At 33.4% G+C, this 23,012-nt stretch overlaps 1 long non-coding RNA gene across 1 annotated transcript; it reads left to right on the top strand.

The window, feature by feature from the left end:
* The first annotated feature begins 206 nt into the window (after positions 1-206).
* On the top strand, positions 207-21,080 carry LOC127797206 (uncharacterized). The gene is made up of 2 exons (XR_008022154.1): positions 207-430; positions 20,684-21,080. It is a non-coding gene; the product is annotated as an uncharacterized LOC127797206 (long non-coding RNA).
* The last annotated feature ends 1,932 nt before the right edge of the window (positions 21,081-23,012 follow it).

The following is a 23,012-nucleotide window of genomic DNA, read 5'->3' as shown; positions in this document are numbered from 1 at the left end:
ATATATATATATAATATAATGCTCAATTGGAATGCATGTGTGAAGCAGCAATTGGAGGCCAAATTCAATAATCAAGCCCACACGTGCAAGACCAATTAAAAAGCCCCAGCCGCACGACCCAATTGTAAGGAAGCCCAACGCACTGCTTCACCATTTAAAGAGGGCCCAGCTCGTGGAAGGAGAGCACGCGCAGCAGCTTCTGAAACTTGCGGTCCCTGGGCTGTAATTCCGTTCAACTTCAAGGCTAATTTGGAGGGGGTGATATATATATAAACACAGCAACACAAGAAAAACCCTAAGCCCCCATCCGCCGATTTCAACGAGAATAAGGGGGAGGTTCCGCTGGAGCCAGAGTGAGGGGGAAGGCATTGGTGTGCTGGAGGAGATTGTTTCAGACAGCAGCTGGGAGGTCTCTTAATTTTCAGCCACAGTGAGGGAGTCTTTTAATTTATGCACAGTAGAGATTAATTTTAAATTTCAACTTTCAGATTTCTGTTGTTAGTTTTAATGCTGCATTAAGATTATTATTCCTGTTTTAATTTTCTGTCTTGCTTACTTTCTGTTACTGTATTAGATTTACATTGATGTTTTACTGTTTTGTTTTTATTTCTGATATTTTTATTTTCTGCTGTTATTAATTTCTGTTTTTTCTTAAATTCTGTTCTTTAATTCCTGTAATTTAATTTCAGTATCTTAATTTCAGTAATTTTAATTTTCTGTAATTTAATTTTTGTTATTTAAAAATTTAATTTCTATCTTTAATTTTTTGTATTTAATATTGAAGATGTGCGGCTAAAATAAGACTTGGTCAAGGCAAGTACAGTGTCCAATGTCCCTGATTTTTCAAACAAAATCGAACTTCAATTGTCGAAATATTGGTCTGAATTGAATTGAGTTATGCTTGTATATATACTCTTTGGGTTTAGATTGTAGCATAAGCCTAAGTTAGAGTCTCCATGCCATATATGAAGGTTACTTAATCTGAAAATACTATCATGCCAAAACTCAAATGAGACGATATTTTGTCTATTATTTACCGCTCAATTTATGGTAATTGGTTAACTTAGAGTCTCCATGTTTTGTATGGAGGTTACTTAACCTAGAATTGTCATCATCTTGAATTGGATTTAATAGCAAAATCTCAATTTATAGAATGTTTTGTATTAATCATAGTTCGATTTATGATAATTATTTAACTTAGAGTCTCCATGCCATGTATGGAGGTTGCTAGACCTATAATTATTATCATCTCGGACCGAAGTTAATATCAAAACCTCAGTTTCATTTCAGACTGATGTTACTATTTTTCTAACTATTTGGAGAATCTCGGCTTGGCACTGAAGTTGTCTTGACCCAAGGTTGCTTAAATTCAGTGTTAGTTTAGTTTTAATTCTCGCATTTAGATCATTTTAATCAGCTCTTAAAATTAAATATTCTATAATTTTTATTTTCATCAATAAATAATCTCCATGTGAATTAACTCAGACTTATTGGAATATAAATTTAAAATTGTACTACGCGCACACTTGCACACTGGCGAGTATAATCGCCCTACACTTGCGTTAATAAGAGGATTACTATTTGATGAATTTAGTTGTAATTTTGATGAATAAATGTGCAGGGTAGTGTAGTAGTCAGTTTTTGACGTCGTTGTCAGGAATAAATATTTATTAAATAACATAATATAACTATATAGAACACAACTATTAGAAACGAGATAGTAATATCAATTTGAATTAAATTGAGGATCTGTCAGTAAATATAATTCAAGATAATGATAATTCTTGATTAAGCAATCTCCATACATGGCATGAGAGATTCTAAATTAAGCAATTATCATAAATTGAGTTATATTTTACAGACATAATTTAAATTTAAATATATTTAATCATTTGAGTTTGTGGATAAAAGCATTTACAGGTTTAGGAATCTCCATACGTGGCATAAAAATTCTAAGTTAGACGTATACTTCAATCCAAGCTCAAAGATACACTATACGCACACTATTTAAATGTAAATCAAATTGATATTACATAAATTGAAGTTCGGCTATCTTGGGATTCAGTGGCGACGCTGTCCTTGCCTTGCCCAAGTTAGATTTAGCCACATATTTTTATTTGAAAATTAATTAATAAGAATTTAAATGGCGTAATTTAAATGACTGAAATTAAATAACAGAAATTAAAATTACAGAAATTAAAAAATAATATTTAACTGACCATACTCAAGTGATGAATAATAAAGAGACGAGAATTAAAATTACAGAAATTAAATGATCTAATAGAAATTAACCGGTCATACTCAGGCGGTAGTAGACATGGCCAAAATTGAACCGGACCTGCGGTTCGAACCGGAATCGGACCGGCCGAACCGGAACCGGACTGAACCGGCGAAATCGGAACCGGAACCGGAACAACCCCCCCTCCCCCCGTGCAGCACCCCTCCCTCCGTGTAAACATGGCCACGGTTCATGAACCGCCGGTTCCGGTTCAAGAAATCTTTGAACCTGAACCGAACCGCCCAAGTGCGGTTTGGGACGGTTCGGTTCCGGTTCCGGTTCGTGCCGGTTCGGTCAACGGTTTGGACCGGTTCGGTCAACGGTTTGAGCCGGTTTGGTCAACGGTTCCGGTTCTGGTTCAAACCGAATTTTTTTAATTTTTTTTAAATATTGTTGTATTCAATTTTGGTCCTTGTTCCGTTGTTCGGTTCGGTTTGGTTTCGATTTTTAATTGTTAAATGTAATTGTAAATATAAATATTCTCAACCATATTTTTAATAAAAAAACACTACTAAAAATTGAAGAAATATAAGTAATAATTTCATTAAAAATAATTAAAACAACTAAACAAGTATGTAATACAAGTAATTAATTTTTACAAATGTGAAAAATAAAAAATAAAAAATAGAATTAGACTTAATTTCATTAAAAAATAATTACAACAAAAATGTAATACAAGTAATTAATTTTTACAAATGTGAAAAAAAATAAAATATGGACTTGGATTCTACGCATCTTCATTGGAGTCGGAAGTCGCCGTTGTTGAACCATCATTAACCCATTCGTCAGATGATGATGAATGGATAAGTTCTTCTTGACGTCGCATGTTAGCTCTTTCCCAATCATCGAGGCAAACTTGAGCTTCCAATGATTCTGGAGCCAATCTTGATCTTCTTTCGTCCAAAATGTTGCCTCCACTACTGAATGTTTGTTCAACGGCTACAGTTGAAGCTGGAACTGCAAGAAGTTGACTTGCAATAATTGCAAGAGTTGGAAATGTCTCCTTGTGCCTTTTCCACCACTCTAAAATTTCAAAATTTAAACCTGTATCATCACCAAACTCAAAAACTGTGGTTAGATAAGTTTCGAGCTCCGAATGTGAGCTCGATCTAGGTTTTTTCCTCCTTTGATCTAAAAATTTATGACCTCATTTCATTGGTTGGGAGGAAGAGGAATGCGAAGCCATGGATGGAAATGATTCTTCACTACTAGGAGCAATAACATATGCTTCATATAATTGATTGCATAAAGTTCTAATCTTAGAAATTATAATATTCACCTCAATTTCTTCATTATTTTCTAATCCTAACAACGAATAATAGTTAGACAAACACTCAATTAAACCATCAAATTTACACCTAGGATCAAATACCATAGTAACAAGAAAAATTTCAGGAATAAATTGATAATAACGTAACCATTTTTCTCTCATTTTTAAAACAGCATGACAAATTTCTTCAACATTAATTCCTTCCATTAATACACCGGCCACATTCATTGCTTCTATTAAAAATTGATGTGAAGTTTGTTTATAAACACTACTAAGTGTATGAGTAGCATCATTAAAAATTCGTAAAATATTCAAAATTGAACTACAAACATTCCACATAGTTGGAAAAATAGGATATTGTGGAATATAATTTGCTGCAAAAGAACACAATAAATCTTTATATTCAAAAGATTGATTAAGTAATTTAAAAGTTGAGTTCCAACGAGTAGGGACATCTTTTGAAAAACGTTTTGGGGTTTGACCATTGGAGGTGCAAAAATGTGCCCATGCTTTTGTAGTTCGAGGGTGTACCCAAATATAAGAAATAACATTTCTAATTGGATCTAAATAAGAATTAAGTGACTTAATACCATCTTGAACACATAAATTTAAAACATGGCATGCACATCTAACATGAAAAAATCTTCCACCAAAATTTGGTTGGCAAATTCTTTTCAATTCATTAATAGTAGCAAACCCGGATATTTGTGTTTGATCGCGACTCAATCCAACCTTGAGCGGGTGCTTTGTTTGCAAATGTCGGGCGAAAGTACCATATCCACCTCCTTGCTTGAATTTGTATACTTGATTACAATAATTACAAGATACATCAAATTTACCATCTCCTTTTGGTGTTTTCTTGAAATGAATATTAAAAATATCAGAAGTAGAAATTTTTCCACCTCCATTTTGTTGAGTTTCACTCTCTTGTGTTTGAAAATTTTGAGTTTCAAACTCAACATTTTCAACATTTTCAAAATTTCTACCTTCACTTGCCATTTTTTTGAAAAAAAATATGATAATAAAAAAATATAATAATGATAAAATAATATAGTAACAAGTAATAAATAATTAACAATATAATTGAATAAATTGATAAATAACAAAATGAGAAGATTGAAGAAATTGAAATTGAAATATTAAATGAGAGACAAAATTGAGAGAATAATAGCTTGAGACTTGAGAGAGAGAGAGAGAGAGAGAGAAAGTGTGAAAAATGAGTGGGGGAGGGAGGGGTATATATAGATAGGAATTATAAAATTAAAAAAAAAAAATTAATAAAATTGGAATTGGACCGTTGGCTGCCAACGGTCCAATTTTGGACCGTTGGGGGGGGGGGAGGGGTGCTGCACGGGGGGAGGGGGGGTTGTTTCGGTTCCGCGGAACCGGCGGTTCCGGTTCCCCGGAACCTTGAACCGGAACTGGATCGAATTTCGTCGGTTCAGTTCGGTTCCGGTTCCGGTTCCGGTTCGAACCGCCGGTCCGGTTCAATTTTGGCCATGTCTACCCCCGTGCAGCACCCCTCCCCCCCCCAACGGTCCAAAATTGGACCGTTGGCAGCCAACGGTCCAATTCCAATTTTATTAATTTTTTTTTAATTTTATAATTCCTATCTATATATACCCCTCCCTCCCCCACTCATTTTTCACACTTTCTCTCTCTCTCTCTCTCTCTCTCTCTCTCTCTATCTCTCTCTCAAGTCTCAAGCTATTATTCTCTCAATTTTGTCTTTCATTTAATATTTCAATTTCAATTTCTTCAATCTTCTCATTTTGTTATTTATCAATTTATTCAATTATATTGTTAATTATTTATTACTTGTTATTATATTATTTTATCATTATTATATTTTTTTATTATCATATTTTTTTCAAAAAAATGGCAAGTGAAGGTAGAAATTTTGAAAATGTTGAAAATGTTGAGTTTGAAACTCAAAATTTTCAAACACAAGAGAGTGAAACTCAACAAAAGGGAGGTGGAAAAATTTCTACTTCTGATATTTTTAATATTCATTTCAAGAAAACACCAAAAGGAGATGGTAAATTTGATGTATCTTGTAATTATTGTAATCAGGTATACAAATTCAAGCAAGGAGGTGGATATGGTACTTTCGCCCGACATTTGCAAACAAAGCACCCGCTCAAGGTTGGATTGAGCCGCGATCAAACACAAATATCCGGGTTTGCTACCTCTTCAAACTCTCCTCAATTATTTCATTATAATGAAGCTAATTGTAGGTCTGGTTTAGCTGAAATGGTAGCAATTGATCATTTATCTTTTAGTTTTGGTGAAAAATTAGGTTTTACTCGATTTTGTCAAAACTTTGTTAATCCTAGTTTTAAATCAATTCCTAGAAATACTTTGAAAAGGAATTTGTTAAAATTGTTTAAAAACTCAAAAATTGAATTGATAACATATTTTCAAAACAATAATATTAATGTTTCTATTTGTAGTGATATTTGGAGTGATCATTGGCAAACTCATTCATATATGGGTATTACTTGTCATTGGGTTGATGAAAATTATGTTTTACAAAAAAGAATTCTTGCGTATCGATGTTTTGATGAAAGTCATAATGCTGAAAATATTTGTAGATTCATTCAACAAATTTTACAAGAATATAGATTAGTTAATAGAATTTTTTCAATTTCTTTTGATAATGCATCGGCTAATACTGCTTCTATTAATGAATTGAAAAGAATTTGCCAACCAAATTTTGGTGGAAGATTTTTTCATGTTAGATGTGCATGCCATGTTTTAAATTTATGTGTTCAAGATGGTATTAAGTCACTTAATTCTTATTTAGATCCAATTAGAAATGTTATTTCTTATATTTGGGTACACCCTCGAACTACAAAAGCATGGGCACATTTTTGCACCTCCAATGGTCAAACCCCAAAACGTTTTTCAAAAGATGTCCCTACTCGTTGGAACTCAACTTTTAAATTACTTAATCAATCTTTTGAATATAAAGATTTATTGTGTTCTTTTGCAGCAAATTATATTCCACAATATCCTATTTTTCCAACTATGTGGAATGTTTGTAGTTCAATTTTGAATATTTTACGAATTTTTAATGATGCTACTCATACACTTAGTAGTGTTTATAAACCAACTTCACATCAATTTTTAATAGAAGCAATGAATGTGGCCGGTGTATTAATGGAAGGAATTAATGTTGAAGAAATTTGTCATGCTATTTTAGAAATGAGAGAAAAATGGTTACGTTATTATCAATTTATTCCTGAAATTTTTCTTGTTACTATGGTATTTGATTCTAAGTGTAGATTTGATGGTTTAATTGAGTGTTTGTCTAACTATTATTCGTTGTTAGGATTAGAAAATAATGAAGAAATTGATGTGAATATTATAATTTCTAAGGTTAGAACTTTATGCAATCAATTATATGAAGCATATGTTATTGCTCCTAGTAGTGAAGAATCATTTTCATCCATGGCTTCGCATTCCTCTTCCTCCCAACCAATGAAATGAGGTCATAAATTTTTAGATCAAAGGAGGAAAAAACCTAGATCGAGCTCACATTCGGAGCTCGAAACTTATCTAACCACAGTTTTTGAGTTTGGTGATGATATAGGTTTAAATTTTTGAAATTTTGGAGTGGTGGAAAAGGCACAAGGAGACATTTCTAACTCTTGCAATTATTGCAAGTCAACTTCTTGCAGTTCCAGCTTCAACTGTAGCCGTTGAACAAACATTCAGTAGTGGAGGCAACATTTTGGACGAAAGAAGATCAAGATTGGCTCCAGAATCATTGGAAGCTCAAGTTTGCCTCGATGATTGGGAAAGAGCTAACATGTGACGTCAAGAAGAACTTATCCATTCATCATCATCTGATGAATGGGTTAATGATGGTTCAACAACGGCGACTTCCGACTCCAATGAAGATGCGTAGGATCCAAGTCCATATTTTATTTTTTTTCACATTTGTAAAAATTAATTACTTGTATTACATTTTTGTTGTAATTATTTTTTAATAAAATTAAGTCTAATTCTATTTTTTATTTTTTATTTTTCACATTTGTAAAAATTAATTACTTGTATTACATACTTGTTTAGTTGTTTTAATTATTTTTAATGAAATTATTACTTATATTTCTTCAATTTTTAGTAGTGTTTTTTTATTAAAAATATGGTTGAGAATATTTATATTTATAATTACATTTAACAATTAAAAATCGAAACCAAACCGAACCGAACAACGGAACAAGGACCAAAATTGAATACAACAATATTTAAAAAAAATTCGGTTTGAACCGGAACCGGAACCGTTGACCGAATCGGCTCAAACTGTTGACCGAACCGGCACGAACCGGAACCGGAACCGAACCGTCCCAAACCGCCCTTGGGCGATTCGGTTCAGGTTCAAAGATTTCTTGAACTGGAACCGGCGGTTCATGAACCGGAACCGGCGGTTCATGAACCGTGGCCATGTTTAGGCGGTAGATAATAAATATAACAGAAAAATAACAGAAGACAATTATATAAAAACTAAAGTTAGAGAATTGAGAGAGAAATTCTAAGAACACAACTATGCTTTTATTTAGAAAAAAATTGGATGGTTATAAGTACAACCAAGTGAGGTATTTATAGTCCACAAGATACAATAGAGACCACACAATTATCTAATTTAATAATACAAAGATAAACAAAATATCTAATTTAATAATATAAAGATAAACAAAATATCTAATAAAGTTCCACAAGTTGGGCTTTTAGTTTTGGAATTGGGCCTTCCTTGTATTGGACTTGGGCCTTCAATTTGATCTTCATTTTCTATATTCAATTTGGGCTTGATTTGTATTCTAATTGAATATGCGACCAAGCCCATTGTTGGGTCTTCAAGTGCTGTTTCACGTATGTGGCTAGGTTCAATTGATTTGAGTCTCTGCGTGAAACATGCAATCCATATATTATATATATGTATGTTTATATGGCATGCATGACTTATATGTATTATATATAGATATGTATTATAATTATTTTATTTTTATTATTATTATAATTTTTTATTTTATATTTTTATATTAATATTTTTAAAATTGCATGCAATCATAAAATGTATATTAATATTCAATTTAAACCAATTTTAAGATCAAAATAAGGGTGAAATTATAACAAATTTTTTATAAAATTGACCACTAATCATAAATCTTCGCATGAAAGAGTTGCATGATCGACGCATCATTAGAAAAAATTTCATATGAAAGAGTTGCATGAGCGCATAGCTTGTAAGATTTTTCAAGCCCGACATGAAAGCTTTTTCTAATGGTGCGTCAATTATGCAATTTTTTCATTTGAAATTTGGTGGTTAGTGGTCAATTTTGTAAATATTTTGTTATAATTTTATCCTTATTTTAATCTTAAAATTGGTTTAAATTGAATATTAATATGCATTTTGTGATTGCGTGCAGATTTAAAAATATTAATATAAAAATATATAAAATACAAAAATTATAATAATAATAAAGAAATGAATATAATACATATTTATACATGATACATATAAGTCATGCGTGTCATATAAACATACATATATATAATATATGGATTGCATGCTCCACGCATGGAGGCCCAAATCAATTGAAGCTGAGTCACATATGTGAAGTATCATTTGAAGACCCAGCAATGGCTTGGTCGCATATGCAAATGGAATACAAATCAAGCCTAAACAGCAACCCGGTCGTAATCCCAAATTGAATGTAGAAAATGAAAATCAAATTAAAGGCCCAAATCTAACACAAGGAAGGGCCCAAGTCTAACACAAGGAAGGCTCAAGCCCAAAACTAAAGGCCCAACTTGTGGAAGCTTATTAGATATTTTATTTATCTTTATATTATTAAATTAGATATTTTATTTATCTTTGTATTATTAAATTAGATAATTATGTGGTCTCTATTATATCTTGTGGGTTATAAATAACTCACTTGGTTGTACTTGTATCCATCCATTTTTTTCTAAATAAAAGCATAGTTGTGTTCTTAGAATTTCTCTGTCAATTCTTCAACTTTAGTTTCTATATAGTTGTGTTATGTTATTTTTCCTGTTATTTTTATTATCCATTGCCTGAATATTGCCGGTTAATTTCTTTTATTTCATTTCTGTCATTTAATTTCTTCAATTTTAATTCACGTCTTCTTATTATCCACTACTTGGGTATGGTCAGTTAAATACTGTCTTTTAATTTCTGTAATTTTAATTCTCGTTATTTAATTTCTGTTATTTAAATTACGCTATTTAAATTTCTGTTAATTAATTTTCAAAGTAAGTAAATAATTACCCCCGAATAAATTGGTAATTTAGTGTGTTATTGCTGTTGTTTTATTACTTTAAAAAATAAAAAAAAATAAAAATTTCAAAGATAGAAAAAATATATATAATATATATATTTAAAAAAAACTGTTAGGTAACTTTTAGTTACTAAACAGTGCATGAGACTTAGATCAGATTGAGTGCTAGAACAAGAAGTTCATTCACATCATTCTATAGTCTTTATATTTGCAATTGAACCATTACATTTGTAATCTCTAATGTCTCAATAAAACGATAATATGTCTACTCAACGGGGTGAACATGTTGATCAAGATCCCTTGGGAGCTGAAATGCTTCAACCTCTTGGGGACTATTTGCACCTTCCGAGGCAAACTACTCATTCTTGCATCATATTTCTAGTTAACCATCACAAATTTAACTTTAAAATAGGTATCATTCAAATGTTACCTACTTTTCATGATATGGATTTGGAAAATCCGTACACTCACAAGAGAATTTGAAGAGGTCTGCGGCACTTGTGTCGATCAGAATGTCAATGAGGATACTATGAGGCTAAAATTGTTCTCATTTTCATTAAAAGATAAAGCTAAAATGTGGTTAAACACATTAGAGTCGAGATCAATAGGAACATAGAGAGAAATGCAAACCAAGTTTTTAAATAAATACTTTCCGGCCAATAGGACAACATCTTTTCAAAGACAAATGATGAATTTTGCTTGTAAACCCATTGAGTTATTTGCTCAAGTTTGGGATCGTTTTAAAGATCTACTTCTTACTTGTCCACATCATGCTTTTGAGTAGTAGCGGGTGGTTAGTTTATTTCATGATGTCTTGACCCCCAACTTTAAGATGTCAGTGTTGACCATATGCAATCGCAAATTTTACCAGAAGACACTCGAATAAGTTTTTTACTTCTTTGACACTTTAGCTAAGAATACTAGGAATTGGGAGGTAAGTCCATTGTCTTTGAAAGAAAGACTTAAGAGAGCATGTCAGTCTGTAGACTTGAGGAAAATTTCAGATAAGTGAAAGTGATAACATCAATGCTCGGTTAACAGTATTAACAAAAAAGATGGAAGAATTAAAGCTAAAAAAAACTAAGGTCGTCCATGAGGTGGAAGTCCTTTGCGTGGTTTGTGAGACGAATGGCTATATGACAGAAGATTGCCCTACCATTCTTGCTTTTAAAGAGGTCCTATATGGCCAAGCGTCTGGATCACAACCACGTCACACTGAGGGTAGGTCTTATCAGAATCAGAATCAGGGTGAGAAGTACTCAGGGTACAATCCTAATTCCAATACATACCCACCCAACTCCCGTAATCACTCGAATTTTTTATGAAGAAACGATTTTGCCGTCCAACCCCATGCACCATTCCCCTCACAACCGCAGTCTTACCAACCAAACCAAGGGTCATCCAGTGCATATCAGCCTCCTCATAGGAGATCTCTAGAGGATACCCTACAACAATTCATGTAAGGTCAAATAAGAACCAATTTCGAAGTAGCCAAGTTTCAAGAACAAACAAATAGGGCTTTAGAAGACGCGAGAAGTTAGCTAACTAAGTTGACTAAGACCTTGAGTGTTAGAGAACCAGGGAAGTTTCCCTCACAACCAAATTCGAACCCCGTAGGTTAAGCCCATAGGATCGAAGGGTCATCTAGTGAGAATCATGAGCTAGTCCAGTTCGTCACTATCCTTAGGAGTGGGAAAGTAATTGAGAAACCCGAGGACCCTAGAATAATGTGGCCTACCACTAGTAAGAAAGACCAAGGGCAGGTAAGTGATAAAGTAAATGATGAGGAAGTGAAGGAAGAAAGTAAAGAGGGCAAGAAGAAAGCCGAGGAGGAAGAAAGAGAGCAAGAGACAAAGCAAAAGGAAAAAGGGAAGAGTGTTGAAGAAAGATCCAAATTTGAACCTCGACCATCCTTCCCTAAAAAATTAGCCCAATCAAAAAGAGATAAAACAAATGCAGACATATACAAGGTGTTCAAACAGGTAAGGATAAACATTCCTTTATTGGATGCAATTAAGTAAACACTTTCTTATGCTAAGTTTTTGAAGGATCTCTACACAATTAAAAGAAAAATCAATGTGTAGGAAAAAGAATTCTTGATGGAACAAGTGAGTGTTATCCTTTAATTCAAGACCCCTCCAAAGTACAACGACCCGGGATGTCTTACCATTACTTGTATAATTGGAAGCCAAAAAGTCGACCAAGCACTTCTTGACCTAGGGGCTTGTCAACTTGTTGCCTTTCAGTGTCTATCAACAGCTAGGGTTGGTAGAATTCAAGACCACTAGGTTCACTCTTCAATTGGCCGATCGATCAGTCAAAGTTCCTCGCGAGATCGTGGAGGATGTTCTAATCCAAGTGGGCAAATTCTATTTCTTGGTGGACTTCATTGTCTTAGATACCCAGCCCCACCAGGGTCCTCAGTCGTCTATTCCTGTTATCCTAGGGAGACCATTCCTTGCTACTTTGAATGCGATCATCAACTGTGGGAATGAGATAATGAAACTATCATTTGAGAATATGACGATGGAGATGAATGTTTTCAAGTTAGCTAAGCAACTAAATGACGAAATGGAATTGGAGGAGCTTGACTTAATCCAGACCTTAAGTGAAGAGTACTTTGAGAAGGCTCTTTATGAGCAGGTTATTTATAATTTAGAGGAGCAAACTTCGGAAGAGATAGAGCTTGACGTTGAGTCAGCCAGGGTGATCACACAATTGATGCCTGACCCATAGCCATTGAAATTATCTAGGAATGAAACCCCACTATCTTTTGTCCGCCCAGCCCAACTTGAGAGAAAATCATTGTCGAATCACCTTAAGTACGCATTGTTAGGTGAAGGGGAGTCCTTGCCAGTAGTGATCTCATTAAGCCTTGCATTGCATCAAGAGGAAGCATTACTAGATCTCCTCAGAATGCATAAATAGGCTATAGGATGGTCCATCTCTGACTTACATGGCATTAGCCCCTTACCTGCACCTATAGTATCTTCTTAGAGGAGAATGCGAAACCCGTGTAGCAAATGCAAAGGCGTCTGGACCCGAACATGAAAGAAGTTGTCCGGGGGAAGGTTCTTAAACTGTTAGATGCAAGTATACCCGAACATGAAAGAAGTTGTCCGGGGGAAGATTCTTAAACTGTTAGATGCAAGTATCATCTACCCCATCTCGGATTCCAAATGGTCAGTCCGACTCAAGTTGTACCTAAGAAGTCAGGAGTCACTGCGATAGCAAATGAGAACAATGAGCTCATCACTACGCGTATCCAGACCGGATGGTGTGTGTGCATTGATTATTGGAAGCTCAACTCCGTGATGAAGAAGGATAATTTTTTGCTTCCATTTCTGGATCAGGTCTTAGAGAGAATAGTGGGACTTGCCTTCTACTATTTCTTGGACGGGTACTCTGGATATAATCAAATTGAAATCGCGTTAAAGGATCAGGAGAAGACCACGTTCACGTGTCCATTCGGGACATATGCTTACAAACAAATGCCATTCGGTCTGTGTAATGCCCCTTGATTAGTGATCAATTTTGTAAAAATTTTGTTATAATTTCACCCTTATTTTGATCTTAAAATAGTTTAAATTGAATATTATTATGCATTTTGTGATTTTGTGCATGTTTAAAATATTAATATAAAAATATATATAAAATATATAAAATATAAGAAAAATAAATATAATATATATAATAATATAATAATATAAAAATATGAAAAGCCCAGACCCAAGCCCAACACAAGGAAGGCCCAAGCCCAAGCCCAACACAAGGAAGGTTCAAGCCCAAGCCCAACACAAGCAAGGCCCAAGCCCAAAAATATGAAAAGCCCAAGTCTCACAAATTGATGACATCATCGCTTACATCATGGGTTGGAATGACATCATCGCTTACATCATGGGTTGGGATGACATCATTGCTTATATCATGGGTTGGGATGACATCATCGCTTACATCATGTATTAGATATTTTATTTATCTTTGTATTTTTAAATTAGTTATTTTGTTTTTTTTTAGATATTTTGTATTATTAAATTATATAATTAAATGGTCTCCATTGCATCCTAAAGCCTATAAATAGAGCACTTGGGGTTCATTTGTAAGAATTCAATTTTTCTATAATGAAAGTATGGTTTCGTTCTTAGGATTTCTCTCTCAAATTTTCACTTTAGTTTCAATATAGTTTCGTTCTTAGAATTTCTCTCTTAAATCTTCAACTTTTGTTTCCATATAGTTGTATTATGTTATTCAGATTGTCTTTTTATTATATACCGCCTATATGGTCGGTTGAATATTGTCTTTAAATATTGTCTTTTCATTATATACCGCCTATATGGTCGGTTAAAAGACAATAATTGAAAAACTATTTTTTAACCGACCATATAGGCAGTATATAATGAAAAGACAATATTTAAAGACAATATTCAACCGACCATATAGGCGGTATATAATAAAAAGACAATCTGAATAACATAATACAACTATATGAAAACAAAAGTTGAAGATTTAAGAGAGAAATTTTAAGAACGAAACTATATTGAAACTAAAGTGAAAATTTGAGAGAGAAATCCTAAGAACGAAACTATACTTTCATTATAGAAAAATTGAATTCTTACAAATGAACCGCAAGTGCTCTATTTATAGGCTTTAGGATGCAATGGAGACTATTTAATTATATAATTTAATAATACAAAATATCTAAAGAAAAACAAAATAACTAATTTAAAAATACAAAGATAAATAAAATATCTAATACATGATGTAAGCGATGATGTCATTCCAACCCATGATGTAAACGATGATGTCATCCCTACCCATGATGTAAGCGATGATGTCATTCCAACCCATGATGTAAGCGATGATGTCATCAATTTGTGAGACTTGGGCTTTTCATATTTTTGGGCTTGGGCCTTGCTTGTGTTGGGCTTGGGCTTGAACCTTCCTTGTGCTGGGCTTGGGCTTGGGCCTTCCTTGTGTTGGGCTTGGGTCTGGGCTTTCCATATTTTTATATTATTATATTATTATATATATTATATTTATTTTTTTTATATTTTATATATATTTTTATATTAATATTTTAAACATGCACAAAATCACAAAATGCATAATAATATTCAATTTAAACTATTTTAAGATCAAAATAAGGGTGAAATTATAACAAAATTTTTACAAAATTGATCACTAATCACCCCTGCAAAATATCAAAGATGCGTTATGAGCATCTTCAGTGAATTGGTTGAGAATGTGGTGAAAGTCTTCATGGACGACTTCTCAGTGTATAGAGACAGCTTTGACAGTTGTCTAAAAGATTTAGAAAGAGTCCTAGAGCAGTGCAAGGAAACTCATTTAGTGCTAGATTGGGAGAAGTGCCACTTCATGGTCACTCAAGGAGGTGTCTTGGGACACATTATTTTTTCTATGGGTATTGAGGTCGATTAGTTTAAGATTGAATTAATTCAAAAATTACCTGCCCCGAAGAATGTGAGGGATGTTAGGTCTTTTCATGGCCATGTTGGATTTTATAGGCGTTTTATTACTTCATTCAGTGCCATAGCCAGACCTTTATGTTACCTCTTAGCCCTAGACATGCCCTTCGAGTGGACTAGTAAGAATGAAAATGCTTTTGAGAAATTGACAAGCTCACTCGTTTTTGCACCCATCATTCAGTCTCCTATCCCTACCATTTGAGCTGATGTGTGATGTTAGTGATTACGCGATAGGAGCGGTGTTAGGGCAAAGGAAAGACAAGAAACCTCATGTGATAAATTACGCTAGCAAAACTCTTAATGAAGCTCAAAAGAACTATACCACGACGGAGAAAGAGTTGCTAGCAGTTGTCTTCGCCCTAGACAAATTCTAATCTTACCTTGTGGGGTCACTGGTGATCTTTTAACTGATCATGTTGCTCTTAAATATTTACTCACAAAGTAGGATGCAAAATCTCGTCTCCTTTGATGGATTTTATTGTTGCAAGAATTCCATATCGAGATCAGAGACAAAAAGGGAATAGAAAATGCGGTGGCCGACCACTTGTCCCGTCTACCATGCTAGAATCTTAATCAATTTGAAAACCCAATCCAAGATTCCTTTCCTGACGAACAATTGTTTCAAACAAATAGTCAACTTGAATCACCCACATTTCCATGGTACGCTGACATAGCAAACTATCTAGTCATTAGACGAATCCTAGATTATTAGTCCGAAATAGATAAACAAATTTTTTTTAGAAAGGTGGTGATAGTTTTTTGGAATGACCTGTATATGCTCAAGTACTATCATGACCAAATCATCCATAGATGCATCTCCAATTATGAACAACAAAGTGTCATTAATTTCTGTCACACTTTTATTTGTAGAGATAATTTTTTTTTATCAAGAAAACAGTTGCAAAAATTTTTCAAAATGGATTTTATTGGCCGACACTATTCAAGGATATGTACAGATTTTGTACAAGTTGTAATCAATGTCAAAAATTAGGCAGTCTATCCAAGAGAAACATGATGCCATTACAACTAATCCAGGTGTTAAAAGTCTTTGATTGTTGGATATAGACTTTATGTGCCATTTGTCAGCTCGTTTGGGCATGAGTATATCTTACTTGCTGTCAACTACGTGTCCAAATGGGTCGAAGTAATCCTGACAATGAGCAATGACCATAGGATTGTGGTGAAATTTTTAAGGGAGAACATTTTCAGCTGGTTTGGGATGCCATAAGCGATCATTAGTGATGAGGGTTCCCATTTTTGTAATAAGGTCATGGCAGGACTCATGAAAAAATACGATGTGCTGCACAAGATTGCCACACTGTACCATCCCCATACCAATGGTTAGGTCGAGCTAGCTAATAGGGAGATTAAACATATCCTAGAAAAGACTATTGCCACCAATTGTAAAGATTGGTCTTTGAGATTAGTGGACGCTCTTTAGGCATATAGGACTGCATATAAAATGATCCCAGGAATGTTTCCATATAGATTAGTATATGGTAAACCTTGTCATCTACCCGTGGAAATTGTACATAGAACATATTGAGCAATTCAAAGAATCAACAAGAGTTTCACCGAAGTAGGTCTTTCTAGGAAGCTCCAATTAAATGAGCTTAAGGAAATGCAAAATGGTTAATTCATTTGAAAATGCACGAGTAGCCAAGCTTCGCATGAAAGAGTTGCATGATCGACGTATCATTAGGAGAAACTTTCATATTGGGCAATTGGCACTCTTATACGATTCTCGATTACATTTATTCCGTGGAAAATTAAAGTCAAGATGGGTTGGCCCCTTCATAATCAATTCTATCTCGAAATATGGGGCCTTTGAAATGGAAAATTAGGAGTCAGAGCAATGCCTTAAGGTCAACGGTCATAGGTTGAAACCCTATCAGTATAGTTTTGAGGAAGACAAAGGAAGTGTGGATTTGGGTGATCCACCATCAAATTAGTAAATGAGGTTTCGTATCGTTTGTGAATCTGACGTTAAACGACTACCTTTCCATTTAGGTTAAATGGACGTTTCTAGGTCCAGGACATTAAGAACAACCCCTATAGCCATTGAGGGTGAAGAAAACACTACATATTCATGCATTGATGACCGCCAGGTATGCCTATCCTCTATCTTTTCTATTATTGTCGATTGAGGATAATGGGCAATTTAAGTTGGAGGGTAATGTGTACTTAAGAATTGATTTATTGGTGTTTGAAATTGATCTATTGTACAAATAATTTTGTTTGACTTGCTAATATTATTTTGTGTGGTATATGTGATTTTATTGGGTCCATAAAAAAAAAACTCTAAAAAAAATAATAAAATAAAAAATTATTTTTTTTAAAAAATAATAAATATATATATATATATATATACAAAAAAAAAGGAAGATAGAGAGAAGAGGGAGACAGACTTAACGCTGATGGCAACCATTTTTCTCGGGTAGTGCAATCACACTGCCCTATAAAGAAAACAACACATTGCCCTGTAAAGAAAAAGGAGACGCCAAGCGTTGAAAAAGAAATGCCAAACGTTGAAAAAAGAGACGCCAGATGTGACCCTGCACTTATGGCATGCCTTGAGCTAAGTGTGGTTGTTGGAATAGTGACTTCCACTACCCTATAAGAGACCCCGTATCTGTATGAGGCAAGCTACATTTCTGTGAGCTTAGTCTTCTCTCATTTGTGTTCTCCGATCCGAGCATACATAAAGAACTAACATAAATGGAAGGTTAGCTACTTCATTGAATTTATACCATATGTGTACTATATGGCTCTCAACTTAAGAGTGATAGTTGTTATACGGTTGCAGCAAACGAACTTGAGTTAAAATTTGGAGAGAAAAAAATAATTTGGTATATGGGGGGAAGTCGTGGATTGAATGGATGTGTTTTACAAGCTGCATATCTTGAAAAATTATATGTGATAGGTGTAATACCGATCCCTTTGGCTGATTCATAGATTTTCGAGATTACACGCGGTCAACTTATAAGAACGACTTTTGTATCTGAGTGCATGGCTTGTAAGATTTGTTAGTCAGACGCCTTTATTGCTTTACCAGGAGGTTTTGGTACACTTGAAGAAATCTCTTGTATAATTTGAATTTCCATACCAAACCCATTGGACTTTTAAATGTCAATAATTTTTTAGATGGGTTTTTCTCTTTTCTTGATCAGGCTGTAGACCAAAAGTTTATTTCTCTTTCAGCAAAAAAGATTCTCATTTTCGCATCCATCATTGAGGAGCTGCTAGAGAAATTACACGCTTATGTTCCACAACACGATTCTTACGAGCCTCGGATAGATTGGTCTAAGGCAATCAGAAACAAGTGTCAAAAGAGTCCGATTAATTTAGATTTATCTTTGTAAGACAAGTCTATGATAAGATGGCTGAGTAAGGAGTAGTTTTTGTACTATTGAGACGCATCACTTTATTTTATGATTTGCATAATTTTTCTTTTTGGTGTGGAAAAAAAAAATATATATATATAGAATATTTTTACTTGTTTGTTGAAGTTTTAGCAAATCACAGTAAACTTATAGACTTGTGGAGTTACAAGTATTCCTAACAACTCTATTTTATTACTGTAATTTAAGTTGAGGTAAGTAAGGTATATTTATGAATTATCTGGTCTATGTTTAACTGTGAATTTGCAATTGCATGTTTGTAGTTTTGTGTGAATTATTTATTTTTATCTCTTATTAAAAATTAAAAAAAAATTAATGTGCTTTAAATAATGTTATCTCTAAAGTTTTAGAGTTATACACTGATAGCCGGTTAAGTTTGCAATACGAAACATGAATGCATTGATTTCTCATTTCAAAACCATATATGTATAGAATTAGAATATGTGATTTGCATTCATCGAGTGTTCAACAATTAGAAATTTGTTTATCGATCATAAAGTTAAAGATAATAGTAATTAGCTGATTAACACATTACATAATCCCTCAACAAAAGTGAAGACTATTACTTGAGTGAGTATTTGAGCCTAATAAACGTTGATTCTGAGTGAAATAACACTTACTCTAAATGCGTTTTGTTGTTTATCTCATTTTTTCAATAGCTTCGAAATATCAATTTGTTTTGAATGTCTAGAATGATGGCGGATGAATTTGGTTGGTTTCAAACTCTGAATTAGTTGACTGAGTAACATCGTTCTGTAGAAGCATGATAGGGAGATCAATTTCTTTTAATTTAGGCCTATTAACCTTTTTTCTTTCTTTACATTAATCTCTATTGCTAGCCCACTTGAACCATTTTTAAGACAATTTCTTTTCTTACCCTCATCTAACGCGTAACCACCTGAAATTTGTCCAAACTGGTGTGTCTTTGGGAATCAATCTATCTCAATATTTTCATATTTAAAAAAAAAAAAGAGAAAAAAAGGGAAGTTCTCTTAGTTATTTAGCACAAGTGTTTCAAAATAAATGCTAAAAAAAATAATATGTCTAGTTTGATATTAGTGTAAAAAAAAAAAAAAAAAAAATCCCAACGCACCCTTTGCACACTTTACCCTTTTTTTTGACAACTCGTATTAACCACATAGTTCTATTACAACCCGGTCTGGTCCCTCTTGATACTATAAATCATGTGATCTCAAGATTCGAGTTCGGAGTAGGGAATTCTATTTAAATTCAGAAGTTATTTTTCTAAGGCATTATTTCTGTCAGAAGCTATAACAATTTCCCTGTTCTTTCATGAAAATTCATTTTTTGTATTTGGGATGACACCAAGTTTGAACTTGTTTTGCATTTACTCTTATAACGGTGCACCCCTTTGTGTGTACACCAGATGAATCATTTTTTTATTAAAGAGAAAATTCATAGTAAAGTTTGAAGTCCAAACTTCGAGGGAGTAAGTTTGTGTGTTAGTCACCCTGATTGTCGTTTCTAAAATTGTATGACCTTTGACAAAAATTTGATTTAGAATATTCGATTGTATATTAAATAACTTGTTCTGTTCTATGCATTTTGGTTTTAAATTTGAAATTTTTATATTCATGCGATTATTATGAATAAATACTGGCCAATGTAAAGTCTAATTGTTATGGGACTAGCAATGTTAAGGTGGGGGGTGTGATTAGTGGTCAATTTTGTAAAAGTTTTGTTATAATTTTATCCTTATTTTGATTTTAAAATTAGTTTAAATTTAATATTAATATGCATTTGTGATTGCGTGCATGTTTAAAAATATAAATATAAATATATATATAAAATAAAAAATTATAATAATAATAATAATAATAAAGAAATGAAAATAATATATATATAATATAATATGTATAAGTAATGCGTACCATATAAACATACATATATATAATATATGGATTGCATGCTTCACGCAGAGAGGCTCAAATCAATTGAAGCCCAGCCACATACGTGAAACAGTACTTGAAGACCCAACAATGGGCTTGGCTACATATGTAATTGGAATACAAATCAAGCACAAACAACAACCCAGCCGCAAGCCTAAATTGAATGCAGAAAATGAAGATCAAATTGAAAGCCCAAGTCCAACACAAGGAAGATCCAAGCCCAAAACTAAAGACCCAACTTGTGGAAACTTATTAGATATTTTTTTTATCTTTGTATTATTAAATTAGATATTTTGTTTATCTTTGTATTATTAAATTAGATAATTGTGTGGTTTCCATTACATCTTGTGAATTATAAACATCTCACTTAGTTGTATTTGTAACCATTCAATTTTTCTTAAATAAAAGCATAGTTATGTTCTTAGAATTTCTCTCTTAATTTTTTAACTTTAGTTTCTAAATAGTTGTGTTTTGTTATTTTTTTTGTTATCTTTATTATCCATTGACTGAGTATGACCGGTTAATTTCTATAATTTTAATTTTTGTTATTTAATTTTTGTCATTTAAATTCCTGTTAATTAATTTTCAAATGAAAATATGTGGATAAATCTAACTTGGGCAAGGCAAGGACAAGGTCTAGTGCCACTGAGTCCCAAGATAACCAAACTTTAATTTGTATAATATCAATCTGATTTAAATTTAAACAGTGTGCGTATAGCGTATCTTTGAGTTTGAATTTGGGCAACACCTAATTTAGAATTTTCATGCCACGTATGGAGATTGCTAGACCTAGAAATACTTTTATACCCAAGCCCAAATGATTAAACTAATTTAAATATAAATTCTGTATGTGAAATATAACTTAATTTATGGTAATGCTTAACTTAGAATCCCTCATGCTATGTATGGAAATTGTTTAATCAAGAATTATCATTATCTTGAATTATATTTACTGGCAAATCCTCAATTTAATTCAAATTAATATTACTATCTCGTTGTCTATTCGGGGTTCAGTCAGTTTTGGTACTAGAATTGCCTTGTCCTAAGATTTTCTTCCATACTCAAACATTTTTTTATTGTAAAAAACTTTTACCCATTTTACACAAACCGATTTATCCAGGTATGATTCATCTTAGCATAAACAAATCTCCCAGTAAATCGATCTGGACTCATCCGGAAAATTAAACTTGTGTTATACGTACACTCATGCACTAGCGAGTATAAATGCCCCACTAATTTTGCATTGGAAAAAAAGAATGATTAAATAATATAAAGTATAAGGTGGGAATAAGAGCAGTAACTTTGCTAGTTGTGCATTTTCAAATGCATCGTTTCGCATTTCTTCAAGCTCGTTTAATTGGAGCTTCCTAGAAAGGCCTGCTTCGGTCAAACTCTTGTTGATTCTTTGAATTGCCTAATATGCTCTATGTTAAATTTCCACGGGTAGATGACAAGGTTTACTATACACTAATCTATATGGAGACATTTCCAGGATCGTTTTATATGCAGTCATATACGCCTAAAGAGCGTCCATTAATCTCAAAGACCAATCCTTACGATTGGTGGCAACGGTCTTTTCTAGGATATGTTTAATCCCCCTATTAGCTAGCTCGGCCTGACCATTGATTTGGGGATAGTATGACGTGGCAATCTTGTGTAGCACACCGTATTTTTTCATGAGTCCTGCCACGACCTTATTACAAAAATGGGAACCCCCATCACTAATGATTGCTCGTGGAATCCCAAACTGGCTGAAAATGTTCTTCCTTAAAACTTTCACCACAATCCTATGGTCATTGCTCCTTGTCGGGATTGCCTCGACCCATTTGGACACATAGTCGACAGCAAGTAAGATATACTCATACCTAAACGAGCTGACAAATGGGCCGATAAAGTCTATACCCCAGCAATCAAAGACTTCTAACACCTGGATTGGTTGTAACAACATCATGTTTCTCTTGGATAGACTGCCTAATTTTTTACAACGATCACAACTTGCACAAAATCTGTACACATCCTTGAATAGTGTCAGCTAATAAAATCCACTTTGTAGAATTTTTGCAACTGTTTTCTTAATGGAAAAATGGCCTTCACAAGCAAGAGTGTGATAGAAATTCATGACACTATGTTGTTCATAATTGGGGATGCATCTACGGATGATTTGGTCAGGACAGTACTTGAACAGATACGGTTCATTCCAAAAAAATGTCACCACCTTCCTAATTTTTTTTTGTTTATCTAGTTTAGACCAATAATTAGGGATCCGTCTAGTGACTAGATAATTTGCTATATCAGCGTACCATGGAAAGGTGGGTGGTTCACGTTGACTGTTTGTTTGAAACAATTGTTCGTCATGAAA

The sequence above is a fragment of the Diospyros lotus genome, chromosome 3, assembly GCF_014633365.1.
Source record: "Diospyros lotus cultivar Yz01 chromosome 3, ASM1463336v1, whole genome shotgun sequence".
In the NCBI taxonomy this organism is placed as follows: domain Eukaryota; kingdom Viridiplantae; phylum Streptophyta; class Magnoliopsida; order Ericales; family Ebenaceae; genus Diospyros; species Diospyros lotus.
The sequence above is the reverse complement of the archived record's forward strand: the minus strand, read 5'-3'. Positions and strand labels throughout refer to the sequence as shown.